The sequence below is a fragment of the Triticum dicoccoides genome, chromosome 3B (assembly GCF_002162155.2).
Source record: "Triticum dicoccoides isolate Atlit2015 ecotype Zavitan chromosome 3B, WEW_v2.0, whole genome shotgun sequence".
NCBI lineage: Eukaryota > Viridiplantae > Streptophyta > Magnoliopsida > Poales > Poaceae > Triticum > Triticum dicoccoides.
In genome coordinates this window covers 616,954,424-616,970,066 of record NC_041385.1, presented here as the reverse complement: position 1 = coordinate 616,970,066, position 15,643 = coordinate 616,954,424, and positions in this window count along the sequence as shown.

Genomic DNA, 15,643 nt, shown 5'->3' with positions numbered 1-15,643 from the left:
TAGCCCGGCACAGAGGCGCCGCATATCCCCTTTGCCTCACTGATGAAGTAATGGATCACGAATTCCCAGAAGGGTTCAAACACGTCAACATCAAATCATACGACGGCACAGTAGACCCCGCGGTATGGATCAAAGATTTCCTTCTCCACATTCACATGGCCCGCGGTGATGATCTACATGCCATCAAGTATCTCCCCCTTAAGCTTAAAGGACCAGCCAGACAGCGGCTGAATAGCATGTCGTCGAACTCCATTGGTAGCTGGAAAAATTTCGAGGATGCATTCCTCAACAACTTCCAAGGTACCTATAGGCGACCACCGGATGCTGATGACTTAGGTCACATTACCCAACAGCCCAGAGAGTCTGCCAGGAGACTCTGGACCAGGTTCCTACTAAAAAAGAACCAAGTCACCGACTGTCCGGACACCGAAGCCATAACAGCCTTCAAACACAGTATCCAGGATGAGTGGCTCGCCCGACACCTCGGCCAAGAGAAACCAGAGTCCATGGCAGCCCTAACAACACTCATTACCGACTTCTGCATGGTCGAAGATAGCTGGCTAGCTCACAACAACAAAGCAAACACCCCTGGCACATCAGAGGCCAGATATAGCACACATCAACATCGACACAACAAACATAAGCGTCCTAAGACTAATAATGATGCCCGCGAGACGACAGACAACGCCGGATTCCGCGGCACCCAGTCCGGTCGATGGAAAAAGCCACTTCAGCGAAGCAATTCAGGCCCATCCGGCTGAATCGCATCCTCGATCGCCCATGCCAAATCCATGGTAAACAAGGATCGGCAGCTAAACATACAAACAGAGAATGCCAGGTCTTCAAACACGCCGGCCGGTCATATACCGAAAACACCAAAGGGGTCTCAAAGCAATGCAATACAAGAGCAAAAGAAACTCCTATTCAATCAAATCCGGTGAGCGCTATAAAACACCACCCTAGAGGTTGTCCCCGGATCACCGAATGATCATCATGCCGAAGAGTCAGTCTTCGACACTATCGCTGGGGCGAACCACGTTGGCTCAATTCAACATGATACCATACCAGGCCCACGTGACATAGTCACAATTACGGGCACGGCCAAACCCCACTCCAGCGTCGAAAAGCATACGACAACAGAAGTAGTGAATTGTGCCACCCTGTCGAACCTCGATTCAGCAGCCAACCCCTCGGACACCAATAGAGGAGTCCGAACTACTTCATGATAGGCTAGCTCGGCTCGAACAGACGCCAGCCAAACACCCTGGCGTAAAGTTGGGAAGGGTCACGCCGTGCGGCTCAACCGCTTCACGGTACACATACGTCTCTCGGCATTTTCCTTGCAGGATCTCTTTTGCGGATAATAGTGCTGGCGCTAGGAAATCAGCCCGGACGTACAAAGGGGGAATCTTCAGACATATCCTCCGAAGGCAATCCGGACACACCTCGGATTCATACATAGGGTACGCCATCATACCTCCTTTTTTACAGCATGAACAGTACCCATACGCATAAACGTATTACTTGAATACATCATGTAGAGTTATATGACACGTATCCGCTATCATCTACCATTTACATTTTTAGTCATAAAAGGCATTCGAATATCATGTTATGCCCTAAATTCCAAGGGGCTTCAATATACCCGCACCATGGCAACAAAGTACGACCACCTTCTCGGTTGCTCGACACCCCGAACTTATAGCATTATATGCATCAGCTCTGAATCATGTCTTGGGTCCTTAGTTGGGTTTGCCCGGCTCCCATGTTTTGGTACCTTACGTTCCGCAATATCGGCTAAGGTAGTGCTAGGAGAACTACTGCGATTGTGTCCCGGTTCTTCCGGACGAGCACCTCAATAGAGAAAGCTGAAAAATGACTGTCATGATAAGGCGAGAGCTGGTCAGCTGTTCGAGTGGTTGTAAAATCTTTAAGGATTTATTCCACATAATGCCACCATCAAATGCAAAAGTGCAACGGATCAGTATATCGATCAGGTGCTGTTAGAGTCCCTCGTGCGGTCTTCCGAACACCAGGGGCTGAGCCTACCATACTCGAATTCCTATGGCTTAGTGAGAGTGATAAAGCCCTATAGTTTGATTGCCTGGTTCGCTGTGCTGAACACCTCCTTTATGGACCCAAGAATGGGGTAAAGAGTGTTCATGTGTATCCCGAACACCCCCGTATTTCCTACGTGGGGGCAGAAGCCGACGACTGGCCAACACTCAAGACTAACATCTAAAACGGCCGCACAGGAGGAAAAACTTTCTTATAATAGGCAAATACATAAATAAAGGTGACTTTGTTCCACCTTGCAAAGGACAACATAACTACCTTCATGGAAATACAATGTCTTTGTTACATTGCTCTGCCACAAGGCAGGCTCCTTTCAGGACACCATCATAATATAGTTCGGGCTTGTGGTGCTCCTTCCCCTCGGGTGGTCCCTCGGTCATCAGCTTTTCAGCATCGAGCTTTCCCTAGTGCTCTTTCGCGCGGGCAAATGCCATTCGCGCACCTTCTATACAAACCGACCTCTTAATGGTGTCAAGTCGAGGACAGGCACTCACAATTCGCTTCACGAGCACAAAATAACTGCTCGGACTAGGCTCGGCGGGCCATAGCCGGATAATTAGATCCTTCATGGCTAGTTCGGCCGCCTGGTGCAGTTCGACCAGCTATTTCAGCTGATCGGTGAATGGCATCGGATAATTCGGCGCCAAGTACTGCGACCAGAACAACTTTTCCGCAGTTTTCTTCTCCTCAGCTCGATAGAATTGAGCATCATCAGATATGATGCACGGAAGATCTGCAAACACCCCTGGAAAAATCAGAAGTCCATTTGTCACCTTGATTTTTTTCCTGCTACGGCATACACAATCACTTCGAAATAGGAAAAAACATTACCAGCCGCAATCTTCCTCGCCTCCTGAATATCCTTCAGAGCACATTGGGCTTCCTCTCAAGCATTAGTTGCGGCTTGAAGAGCTTGGGAGAGTTCGGATTCTTTCAATGATAGACTCTGCTCCAAAGTCTTGCTTTTCTACACGGCCTCCTGAAGCTTTTGTTCAGCTTCAGCGACCCTGGCCTCGTGCTTCTCGTGAAGGGCCTATTCTGCGGCTGCCTTCTTTTTGGCTAAGGCCATAGCCTTCTTCAACGCCTCAATTTCGGCATTTGCCCCTAGAGCATGAAGTATATATACCTTCATTAGGCACGCCTCCTTAATTGTGCTAAAGTTAACAAGGTTTTCGACATACCTTGATTATCCTCCAACTGCTTCTTCACCCGGCCATGTTCTTCTTCGGCCCGCTCCAGACTCTGTTTCAGTCCGAATACTTCCGCAGTATGAGAGGCGGCAATCGCTGCAGACGACTGTTTATAAAGGAAAAGATACATGTCATTGAGTCTCCTGAGGGAGGAAATTTGATCCCCTGTCTGTTTCCTCCCTTCACCGGACAGTGTATTAGGGGTTACTATCCATACTATGACAAATCTCCTATAAAACTTACCTCCAAGCCTTTCATAAGGATGATGCAGGATTCATTCAGTCCACTTTCAATAGGCCGAACCTTCTCAATTACAACGCCCATAAGGGCGTGATTTTCATCAATGATGGAAGCGCTCTTTAGCGATGTTAATAAGATGCCCGACACCTCTACTTGGGCAGAGGTCGCCGGTGGAGTAGGATCACCTCCTCTAGTCAAGGGGAGCTGCCCGCCTAAACCCAGAGCCTCAAAGGTCTCTGGAGCTATGTCCGGTTGTGGGCCGAATGCAATGTTGCCCCCGCCATCGACACTCAGTGGAGCCGCCGCTCCCGTGTATCTGGCCCCCGAAGTACGTCCCTCCTGGTTTAGCTCCTTTTGGGATGACACCCCGGTGTCATGTCCGAGCTTCGGGGAAGGGGCCCTCGGACGTGTCTCGCTCTCAAGGGCATCTGAGCCCAACGAATCCTTCGATGAGGACTGTTCGGCATGAGACCTGGCCGGGCTGCAAAAAGTATGGCACCAATTAATTTGTGCCTTGGTAATCCGGGAAGCATAGACGTGTTCGGATTTTGTGCACTTACGAATTTTCCAGGGGGTGGACCCTGGGATCCCACTCCGGGCTGCTGTCGGTAGCCGTAGTGGACGCCTCTGGCAGGGGAATTTTTCCCCTCTTAGGCAATTCGGCCTCCAGAGATGAGGAGGCCGTCATTTTCTTTCCTCCCCCCGTGGGGGACTCATCTTCCTCCTCCTCTTCCTCTTCAGAGGAGAGAGGGATATTGGAGTCTTCGGATTTTGTATCCGAAGCCCCGCGAGGATGCAGGCCGCCCCTGGTCTCCTTGGCCTCTTTATGGGCCTCTTTCTTTGGCGCCTTGTAAGGCACCGGGACCAACATCTTCGTCAGAAGTGGTCCGGTCAGTTCTTCTGGCAGCGGGGCTGGACAGTGTATCTGCACCGCCTTCTTCGTCCATCCCTAAGATGGTTATGGGATGCACGTTAGGCACCTTCCTTGGGATATAACAATGAAACATATGGAGGGAAAAAATATAATGACTACTTACCGGACTCACACGGCAGGACAGTTGGTACCCGCGGTCCGCGGCGGAGTCCGGCCATGGTTTGCCCGACTTAAAAAGAACCTTCCAGATGTCCTTATGCAAGGAGCCGTAAAGCTATCGCAGGGTCTGGTGCTCGGCCGGGTCATACTCCCACAAATTGCAGGCTTGGCGCTGACAGGGAAGAACCAGGCGGACCAACATCACCTGGACTACATCAACAAGTCTGATGGTCTTATCTTCCATACCTTTGACGCGTGTCTGGATCATCGACAGTTCCTCAGATGAGGACCAATTCAAGCCCTTCTCGGGCCAGGACATAAGCTGCAAAGGGACTCCGGATCGGAACTCGGGAACAGCGGCCCACTTTTTGCCGTGTGGTTTAGTGATATAGAACCACTGCTGCTGCCACTCGTTGACGGAATCATTGAAAGTACCTGTTGGCCATGTGACCTTGGGCATCCTACTCACCATGGCACCTCCGCACTTGGCATGCTCACCATTCACCACCTTGGGCTTCACATTGAAGATCTTCAGCAATAAGCCGAAGTGTGGCACGCGGCGGAGAAAGGCCTCGCATACGATAATGAACGTCGAGATGTTGAGGAAGGAATTTGGGGATAGATCATGGACATCGATCCCATATTAAAACATGATGCGGCGAACAAATGGGTGAAGGGGAAACCCGAGCCCGCGGACAAAATGAGGAAGGAACACGACCCTCTCATGGGACTCCGGAGTAGGGACAATCTATCCCGCCGCCGGAAGGCGGTGGCCGATCTTCTGGGCCAGGTACCCGGCCTCCCGAAGCTTTTTGATGTCCTTCTCCTGGACAGTAGAGGCCATCCACTTGCCTCCTGCTCCAGATCCGGACATTTTCGGAAGAACCCTCGATGGTGGAGAAGATGAACGCTTGGGCGTTAGGGCTCAGGCGAAAAAGAATGGACGAGCAGAAGGAGAAGGCATGGGTAAAAAGGGAGAGGCCTTTCCTCTTTATAAAGACAATAAAACTCTGCGCCTCCCCGCTTGCCTAATAAAACCTTCTCATTCCCCATTCACCGCGTTTGGTGGTGCGGTTGGGTTACCCACACCCGTATTGATGAGAATCCCGTAATAAGGGGGACACGATCTCTGCTTTGACAAGACGTGCCTAAGAAACCACCTCGCAAAGTGTGCGGTGGCTGGTTATAAAAATGGTTCGAATAAAAGTCGGGTCGTGGCGTGATGTCATGCTACAAAGAGTTGTCAGCAGATTAGATTCGTGAATTATTATTCTCTCTACGGCAGTATATGAAATTTGTCTTGCAGAGCCGGACACAGTCCTTGTGTTCGAAATTTATCTTGGAGTATTTGGAGAAGGAACCCGCCATGCAATGCCAAAGACAATCTGCGCGCCGGACTCGTCGTCATTGAAGCCTGGTTCAGGGGCTACTGAGGGATTCCTGGATAAAGGGGTATCCGGACAGCCGGACTATGTACTTTGGCTGGAATGTTGGACTGTGAAGATACAAGATTGAAGACTTCGTCCCGTGTCCGGATGGGACTCTCCTTTGCGTGGAAGGCAAGCTTGGCGATTCGGATGTAGATCTCCTTCTCTGTAACCAACTCTGTGTAACCCTAGCCCCCTATGGTGTCTATATAAACCGGAGGGTTTAGTCCGTAGGACAACGACAATCATACCATAGGCTAGCTTCTAGGGTTTAGCCTCCACGATCTCGTGGTAGATCAACACTTTTAATACTCATATCATCAAGATTAATCAAGCAGGAAGTAGGGTATTACCTCCATCGAGAGGGCCCGAACCTGGGTAAAACATCGTGTCCCCAGTCTCATGTTACCATTAGGCTTAGACGCGCAGTTCAGGACCCCCTAGCCAAGATCCGCCGGTTTTGACACCGACAGGAAACAAATACAACACTCTCGTGGGGTTCGGAAGTGGGGATAACCTGCCGTTGAGCAGGTAGCCTGTGGGGGATTTCGGCGGTCAGATACCTAGCCTCCCTAAGCTTCTTGATGTCCTCCTCTGTGACATAGGTGGCCATCCACCGGCCTTGAAGGTTGGATCCGGACATGGTTGAAGGTCCGAAGTGCTTAGCCTGAACCTTGGGTGTTGGAACTCGGTGTAGGAAAAGGGAGGGATCGAGCGTGGAAAGAAAAGGACAGGTCTTGGCCCCTATATCAGAGGGTGAATATCAAGCGTCCTCCGTGTGGCCGTTTGGAACTTGCGTAAAATCAAGCAGTCATACTAACAAACACGGTTGGGTTACCCACACCCGTATTGATGAGAATCCCGTGATAAGGGGAACACGATCTCTGCTTCGACAAGACGTGCCAATAAAACCGCCTCGCAATACGTGCGGTAGCAGGCTGGGATAAAACGGTTCGTGTAATGACCGGTGTCGGTGTCAAAACCGGCGGATCTCAGGTAGGGGGTCCCGAACTGTGCGTCTAGGCGGATGGTAACAGGAGACAAGGGACACAATGTTTTACCCAGGTTCGGGCCCTCTTGATGGAGGTAAAACCCTACGTCCTGCTTGATTAATATTGATGATGTGTGTTACAAGAGTAGATCTACCACGAGATCAAGGAGGCTAAACCCTAGAAGCTAGCCTATGGTATGATTGTTGTTCGTCCTACGGACTAAAGCCATCCCGTTTATATAGACACCGGAGAGGGCTAGGGTTACACAGAGTCGGTTACAATGGTAGGAGATCTACATATCCGTATCGCCAAGCTTGCCTTCCACGCCAAGGAAAGTCCCATCCGGACACGGGACGAAGTCTTCAAACTTGTATCTTTGTAGTCTTGGAGTCCGGCCGATGATGATAGTTCGGCTATCCAGACACCCCCTAGTCCAGGACTCCCTCAGTAGCCCCTGAACCAGGCTTCAATGACGACGAGTCCAGCGCGCATATTGTCTTCGGCATTGCAAGGCGGGTTCCTCCTCCGAATAATTTATAGAAGATTGTGAACACCAGGATAGTGTCAGGCTCTGCAAAATAATTTCCACGTACCACCGTAGAGAGAATAATATTTACACAAGTTCAATCTGCTGACGCATTTTGTGGCGTGACATCACACTACTACCAAGCCTTTACTCGAATTGTTTTTATTATACCACCTCAGCGCGTTTAGCGAAGCGGTTTCCTTGGCATGTCTTGTTGAAGCAGAGATCGTGTTCCCCTTATTCCGGGATTCCCATTAATACGGACGTGGGTAACCCAACCGCGCCCGTTGCCATGCCCCCTCCATCGAAGGCGGGTCCCAAACGGTCACGGGGACGGCTCTCGGTATTCTTCTTCCTCTTTATAATGAGACCAAGGCCAGTTCTTTTTCTTCAATCCTCAATCAAATCCGCCCCTCTCCCCCGAGTTCCAACACCTAGGGCTCCAGATTAGGGTACCTTCGACCTTCGACAATGTCCGGCTCCGACCTACGGGGCCGGTGGATGCCCTCTTCCGTCACGGAAGAAGACGTGTTAAAGCTGAGAGACGCCAGGTACTTGACCTACGAGATTTCACATAGGCTGCCTGCCTGAGGGCAAGTTATTCCTACTCTCGAGCCCGGCGAGAGCATTGTGTTCGTGTCTCACCTCCGTCGGGGTTTAGGCTTCCCGATGGATCCCTTCATGAGGGGGCTCATGTTTTACTATGGGCTGGAATTCCATGACTTGGCTCCGGAGTCCATCCTCCACATATCATCGTTTATTGTCGTTTGTGAAGCCTTCCTCCGCACTACCCCTCACTTCGGCTTGTGGCTCAAAACCTTCAATGTGGAGCTGAAGATGATTGAGGTGCGTCAGGCAGAGTGCGGCGGGGCGGTCATAAGCAAGAGGGCCGATGCTCCATGGCCCGAGGGCTCTTTTCAGGAGGAGCTCGGCTTGTGGCAACAGGAGTGGTTCTATATCACCGCTCCAAGGGGCAGCAGGAAGAAGCCGCCCCCCGTCTTCCGCTCGGCCCACCACAACGGCTGACGTCATGGATCAACAAGGGGCTTAGCTGGGGGCCGTCCAAAGATGTACCGCTATTGCAGGACCGGATTCGAGACCTCCAAGAAAGGGAGATTAATCTGGTGGTGGTGGTGCAAGTAATGCTGATTCGGCGCCTTCTGCCCTGCAAACGTCGCCCCCTCCGCCTGTGGGAATTTAATCCGGAGGGGCCATGAGCTCTCCAACACTTCATGGGTTTGACACCCGCGGAGATGTACAAACTGTTCTTCGGATCGCAAGAGATGCGTCCGGACATGACCGAGGACGCCGGCCTAAGCTGCAATCGCCCGGATACTCAAGTAAGTAGCCCTGTGTCCGGACACATTGTCCATTTATTTATCATGGGTTTCCCTTTTAACCAGCTATCCCTTGGACAAGAGTGGATAGCGCAAGCAAAACTGATACGGTGTCCAGCCCCCCTCCCTGAGACCACGCCGAATCCCATGTTAGTCAAAATGTTGGAGTTTGCGCCTTCGGAGGAGGGCAAAGGGGGGCACAGGGAAACTACCACCTCCATCAAGGAGGCTTTTAGTAAGGGGGGAACCGAGAGTCCCTCCTCCCAGGGGGAGAAGAGGACTGCTTTCGAAGACCCGGAGGCCAAGGCCGGGAAGGGCCCCAGCCGCACAGTCTCCCCATAGGAATCAACCCTCCAGCGAGCCGTAAGTAAAAAAGGGGAAATTTTGTAATGGGGAACGCCCCTATACTATTTCCAAAGGTAACCGAAGTTTTCACCTTGTAGTTCGGATCTCAGCCCATCTCAGCAGAGCTCAACTTCGGGGGACCTTCGTCCGGAGATGATGGAAAGCGAGACGCCTCCATCTGCCGCCCCGTCGGGCGGGGCGGATAACCCTGAGGTGTCGTCACGGAGGGTCTCCCTGAGTCCGGCGGGGCCGGAGAGTCCGGCACCCATTGGAGTACGGCCGGTGGAGCTGCAGGATATGCTCAAGAGGGCGTCTATCTCGGAAGATCACCGCACATTAATGAGTACGGTGATTGAAAGGATCTCATCCGCCGAGAGCGGGTTGTATGAGGCCGTCGGAAGCTTGCTGACAGGGTTTGAGGTATGCAAAAAATGACATACCTTTTGACAGTTTTGCACATGAAGTGCGCCCTGTATAGATAGTAGCCCCTGAGACTTGGTATGCTGTCGAAAGCGATAGCGTGCCAAGGATCATAATCTCAGTTATGGAATGTCGCCTTTCCTATGCAGGTGGCGGAATGTTTGGTGGCTAGCCGGACTGATGGAGTTGCCAAACTGAAGAGGCAACTTGATGTTGCGGATGCATACATCGCGCTGGTCAATAAACGACTTAACGAGTCGCAAGGTAGGTGGTTGCTCCGCGGTTGCCTAGTAAGGGAGCTGTTACCCGTTCCTTACAATATGTATGCTTGATGCAGATGGCGCCGCTGCTGTGGAAGATCTTCGAGCAGAGCTTGCTCGAGCCAAGGAGCAAGCCAGGACAAGTGACACGGCTGCCTTGAAGGCAGCAGAAGAGCTAAAAGCCAAAAAGGCTGCTCACTGCCAAAGCAGGGAAGAGTTGGCCGGAATGGCCTTGAAATTAAAAGATGCTATCGACCGTTGTGCAGTTCTTGAAGAAGAACGCCGAGTGGAGCAAGAGGGCCTGAAGAAGGCCGGCGCCGAAGTCAAGGATTCCAGGAGTGAGATGCGTGCTATGAAGGAGGAACTGCGTCAAGCCGAAGACATTGCGGCTGGAAAGCCCTTTCTTCTGCGTAGGAAGTTCACGGATCCGAAGTATGCTCAACTGGGCCAGTTGTGTGGTGCGGAGGATCCTTATCTTGATTTGGCGGCAAGTGTGGTGGACGCAGTCGTGCACTTCCAAAGCCAGAAGGATCACGAAATGGAAGTGCTTTACTGGTCTCAATTCCATAGTCCGGAGCGTCCACTTCCATTGACTAATCGTCTGGCTGAGTGGGCTGAGCTGAATAGATTGTCCGGACTTGCCATGACGGATGTGGTCACTCATCTATGGCCGGAAAGGCCCAAGTCGAAGAGTTATTTTGGCTTGTTGCAGCAATTCCTTGGGGCGGTGCCGCATATCAAGGCGATGAAGCGGTCGGCATGCATAGAAGGTGCATGGATGGCTCTCGCCCGTGTGAAGACATACTGGGCAGACATGAATGCCACCGATGTTGCATCCCGGAGTTCGGACAAGAGCTGATTACCCGCCGAGCACTATTTTGAGGAAGTCCTGCAGGGCGCTCGTTTAATAGAGTCGCAGTGCTCGAAAGATGTCATGTTCAAATGACGTGTATGATTTGTGAAATCATGTTTATAATGCAATAGCTTTTTATACTTGTGTGTTCAAGTATTGAACTATCTCCTGTGCGGCCGTATATGTATGAATAACCTGAAAGTTGCAGTCTTTGGCTTCAGCCCCGACGCACATGGTGCGGGGGTGTTTGCAAAAAGAAAAGCGCTTTTTCACACTTAATCCAACGTCTTGGTCCTTTGAAGGAGGTGATAGCATAGCAAACTAGGTAACCGGACTAGAATGCTTTATCACTTTCACTTAGCCATAGGAGCTCGATGGTGGGGCTACTATATAGCCCCTAGAGGCACCGCGCTCTACGAACTTGGGGCGCGTATGTGCCTGACTGGGAAGCGGTCCTTCATCAAAGCGGAGGAATTCTAAACATTCCAATAGTCGATCGAGTGGTTGACCAGTCTCTCGCTATATCATGATAGTCAGTTTTTGGCTTTCTCTACTGAGGTGCTCGCCCGGCTGGACCGGGGCACAATCGCAGTAGTTCTCCTGGTGCCGCGTTAGCCGATGGAGCGGAACGTAAGGCAGCAAAACACATGAGCCGGGCAAACCCAACATTTGACCAAAGACATGATTCGGAGCTGATGCATATAAGGCCTAACTCGAGACGCCGAACACTCCCTGAGGTGTTCGGTCTTTATGATACCGGGCAGAACAATGCCCTAAGCCCCTAGTGTCCAGGTACAGGCGGGAACTTCTGATGCGGTCGATGCCAAAACGCCAGCCTCCTCCTCGGTTATGGTAGAAAACCGGGGGATGTGTATCAACAAGAGACAGTAAGAAAGGTTTACGCAGGGTCTTAATCTGAAAAGAATCCTTGCAACGGGTCCCTGTTGCACGTCTGCGCCTGTGTCTCTGTTGTGCTGTATCCTGGACGGGTGTAGCACGTGCTTCATCTGTAAAAGAGAAGGACTTAGTTTGGAAAAAATATCGTGCAAAGGTTGTATTTAAAATAAAGTATAATTTGGAAGATGAATAAAGTTGAGCTTTATTGGCTCTCATCGTTTAAACGCGCAGCCCCTTGTAAAGGGGTATGCGGCTGGGAAGCCCCTTGTTTATTTATGCCAGACTCGCCTAACTGTGTCCGAGGTCTGAATGACCTGTTTTTAGGGGCTTTGACCTGCAAGGTCGGATTAGTGTGTGGCTGTCAAGGCGGTCTCACGTTCTCCGTGGTTGAGGAGCACTCAGAGTTACTCTTAATAAGATTATGCCGCGTGGACCGGGCATTTTAAGCGTAAGAGACGCGTAATGCATTATTGCGTTAAAGCGGGCGAAAGCTTCACGTTCCACTAGTGCTTGAGGGCCACTATGAAATGGGGCAGTATGGAGAGTGAGCTTTTCGCGACGGAGGTTGTCGGATGAACCGGACACATCCTCTAGTGGTGCAGAGCTTGTTCCATCGGCTTAAAGGCCTGGCGTCACTCCTTTGAAGGAAGTGCTGCTACAGCGAATTTTGGTAGGGTCTATCCCCATTCTGCAGATGGTGTTCTGGTATGGCAGGTGCCGCACTGTGTTTTCGTGTTATCACATGAAGTGAGTTCACTGTTTTGACTTCTAGTGGGAAAGTCTTCTGTTTTCCGGCGTTCTGCTTGTGGGGTTCGTCGTCGTCTTCGCTTGGTGTGTCGAGCCCCTTGCGTTCGGTGTTAAGTCGGCCGGACTGTTTGAAGAACCAACAATCTCTGTGGGTATGGTTTGCAGGCCTCCCGGAGGTACTATGTATTTGACATAGCATATCCGGAATTTCGTTTAGGTTGGATAGCTTGTCACTGTTGTCCTTTGGGGGCAGTGTTTTGTTATTCGGCCGAGAGCTTTTGAATCCGGCGTTGACCGCCGTGCTATTTGGGCCAGTTTCCTTATTCCGGTGCTGATCTTTTCTGCGTCGTGATTTTCCATTTCCATCCCTGACTTCGTATGTACTCGGGTCGCTGGTGCTACATCTAGCCATCCAGCTGTCCTCCCCTGCGCAAAAGAGGGTCATGAGGCTTGTTAGTGCGGCCATTGTTCTTGGTTTTTCCTAGCCGAGGTGTCTGGCGAGCCATTCGTCTCGGACGTTGTGCTTAAAGGCTGCTAAGGCTTCGGCGTCCGGACAGTCGACTATTTGGTTCTTTTTGGTGAGGAACCTGTTCCAAAATTTGCATGCTGACTCTCCGGGCTCTTGAGTTATGTGACTTAAATCGTCTGCATCCGGAGGGCGGACATAGGTCCCTTGAAAATTTGCTCGAAACGCATCCTCGAGCTCTTCCCAACTTCCAATGGTATTTTCTGGGAGGCTTTTGAGCCAATGCCGAGCTGGCCCTTTGAGCTTGAGGGGTAGGTATTTTATGGCGTGGCGATCGTCTCCTCTAGCCATATGTATGTCTAGGATATAATCCTCAATCCAGACTCCGGGGTCTGTTGTTCCGTCATATGCCTCTATGTTTACGGGTTTGAATCCCGCTGGAAATTCATGATGCAGTACCTTGTCGGTGAAACATAGTGGGTGTGCGGCGCCCCTGTATTTAGGTGTGCCGTTGTCTTCAAATGCTCGGCGGGTTGTGTTGCTTCTTGGAGTCTTCTTTTTTGGCCCATAGATAGACCTGACCGGGTCATCCTTTTTCTGAGGATCGTGTGCCGCCTTGTGCGCGGAGCCCCTTGCTGTTCTTAGCCTGTCATCTGGTCGTCTATCCGGCCAGGCGGCCTCTTTCTTTTTTGACTGCGGGGGCTCTAAGGCCTCCTCGTCGAATTCGGGCAACAACTTGCGCTTCGGGTAACTCTTTGCCTGGCGACTAGCATCATATTTATCTGCGGTATTGAGTACTTTGCTCCATCTCATTCTGAGTGCGTCCTCTGCTATCTTGAGCTTCCGCTTTTGCTTCTTCAAACTTCTTGCAGTAGCGACGAGCCTTTTATGAAGGTTCTTATGCTCTGGTGATGTGTTCGGCGTGAGATCGTCTAGACTATTGTTTTCGCCGGGGATGGGTTGCTTGTCTAGTTCACCGTGTTCGGATGATTGCTTGGTTGCGTGTTCGCCGTCCACTGCTTCGCCCTGCTCTAGGGCCGGGTTTGTATGGGTGCCGTTTTTATTGAGGCGGGACTTTGTGCGACGCTTGCGTCGCCGTTTTGGTTGTTTGCTGGTGGAGTTTTCCTTCGCCCTGTCCCGTTGTTCCTCATTGTCGCTTCCTTTTGGTGTATCCACCATGTATACGTCGTGAGTTGGGGTGGCTTTCCAGTGCCCGATAGGCGCTGGTTCTTGGTCGTCTCCGGCATCGTCGTCCATACCGTCGATGTCTTCGGAGTTGAAGTCTAGCATGTCGGTTAGATCGTTGACAATGGCTACTAAGTGGGTGGTGGGTGGGCTTTGAATTTCTTCGTCGTCCGCATCCCAACCGTCCTGACCGCAGTCCGGCCAGGGCTCTCCTGATAGCGAGATATGCTTTAGCGAACTCAAGATGTCGCCGAAAGGTGAGTGTTGAAAGATGTCCGCTGCGGTGAACTCCATGACCGGCGCCCAATCGGATTCGATTGGAGGGGGTGCGGGAGGTTCGGAGTCCGGCAAGGAGTCCGGCACCTGGGAGTCACAAGATTCATGAGGGACAAGGTTAGTGTTCGGCTCTATCGCCGTAGAGGTTGCAGCTCCTGAGGCGGTGTCTAACCATCCGTCCTCGATCTGTGCAGCCGGCTCCGAATTGAAGATCGGAGCGGACTCGAGTGCGGCCTCCAGGGTACTGTCCGGCTACAGAGCTAAATCATGCCCATCGTGACAGTGCGGTGCACTTGGCTGTGGTCCGAACCCATCGAAGATCAAGTCCCCGCGGATGTTGGCCGTGAAGTTCAAACTTCCAAATCTGACCTGACGGCCGGGGGCGTAGCTTTCAATCTGCTCCAGATGGCCAAGTGAATTGGCCCGCAGTGCAAAGCCGCCGAATACGAAGATCTGTCCGGGGAGGAAGGTCTCACCCTGGACTGCGTCGTTGTTGATGATCGAAGAGGCCATCGAGCCTATCGGTGATGACATAGAGGAACTCTCAATGAAAGCACCAATGTCGGTGTCAAAACCGGCGGATCTCGGGTAGGGGGTCCCGAACTGTGCGTCTAGGCGGATGGTAACAGGAGACAAGGGACACGATGTTGTACCCAGGTTCGGGCCCTCTTGATGGAGGTAAAACCGTATGTCCTGCTTGATTAATATTGATGATGTGTGTTACAAGAGTAGATCTACCACGAGATCAAGGAGGCTAAACCCTAGAAGCTAGCCTATGGTATGATTGTTGTTCGTCCTATGGACTAAAGCCATCCGGTTTATATAGACACCGGAGAGGGCTAGGGTTACACAGAGTCGGTTACAATGGTAGGAGATCTACATATCCGTATCGCCAAGCTTGCCTTCCACGCCAAGGAAAGTCCCATCCGGACACGGGACGAAGTCTTCAATCTTGTATCTTTGTAGTCTTGGAGTCCGGCCGATGATGATAGTTCGGCTATCCGGACACCCCCTAGTCAAGGACTCCCTCAACCGGGCCGTGGCGTGATGCCATGCTATAAAAAGTTGTCAGCAGATTAGATTTGTGGAATACTATGCTCTCTATGGTGGTGTGTGAAATTTTTTTTGCAGAGCCAGACACGATCCTTGTGTTCAAAATCTTCTGTGGAGTATTAGGAGAAGGAACCCGCCTTGCAATGCCGAAGACAATCTTTGTGCCGGACTCATCGTCATTGAAGCCTGGTTCAGGGGCTACTGAGGGAGTCCTGGATTAGGGGGTCCTCGGACAGCCGGACTATATACTTTGGCCGGACTGTTGGACTATGAAGATACAAGATTGAAGACTTCGTCCCGTGTCTGGGTGGGACTCTCCT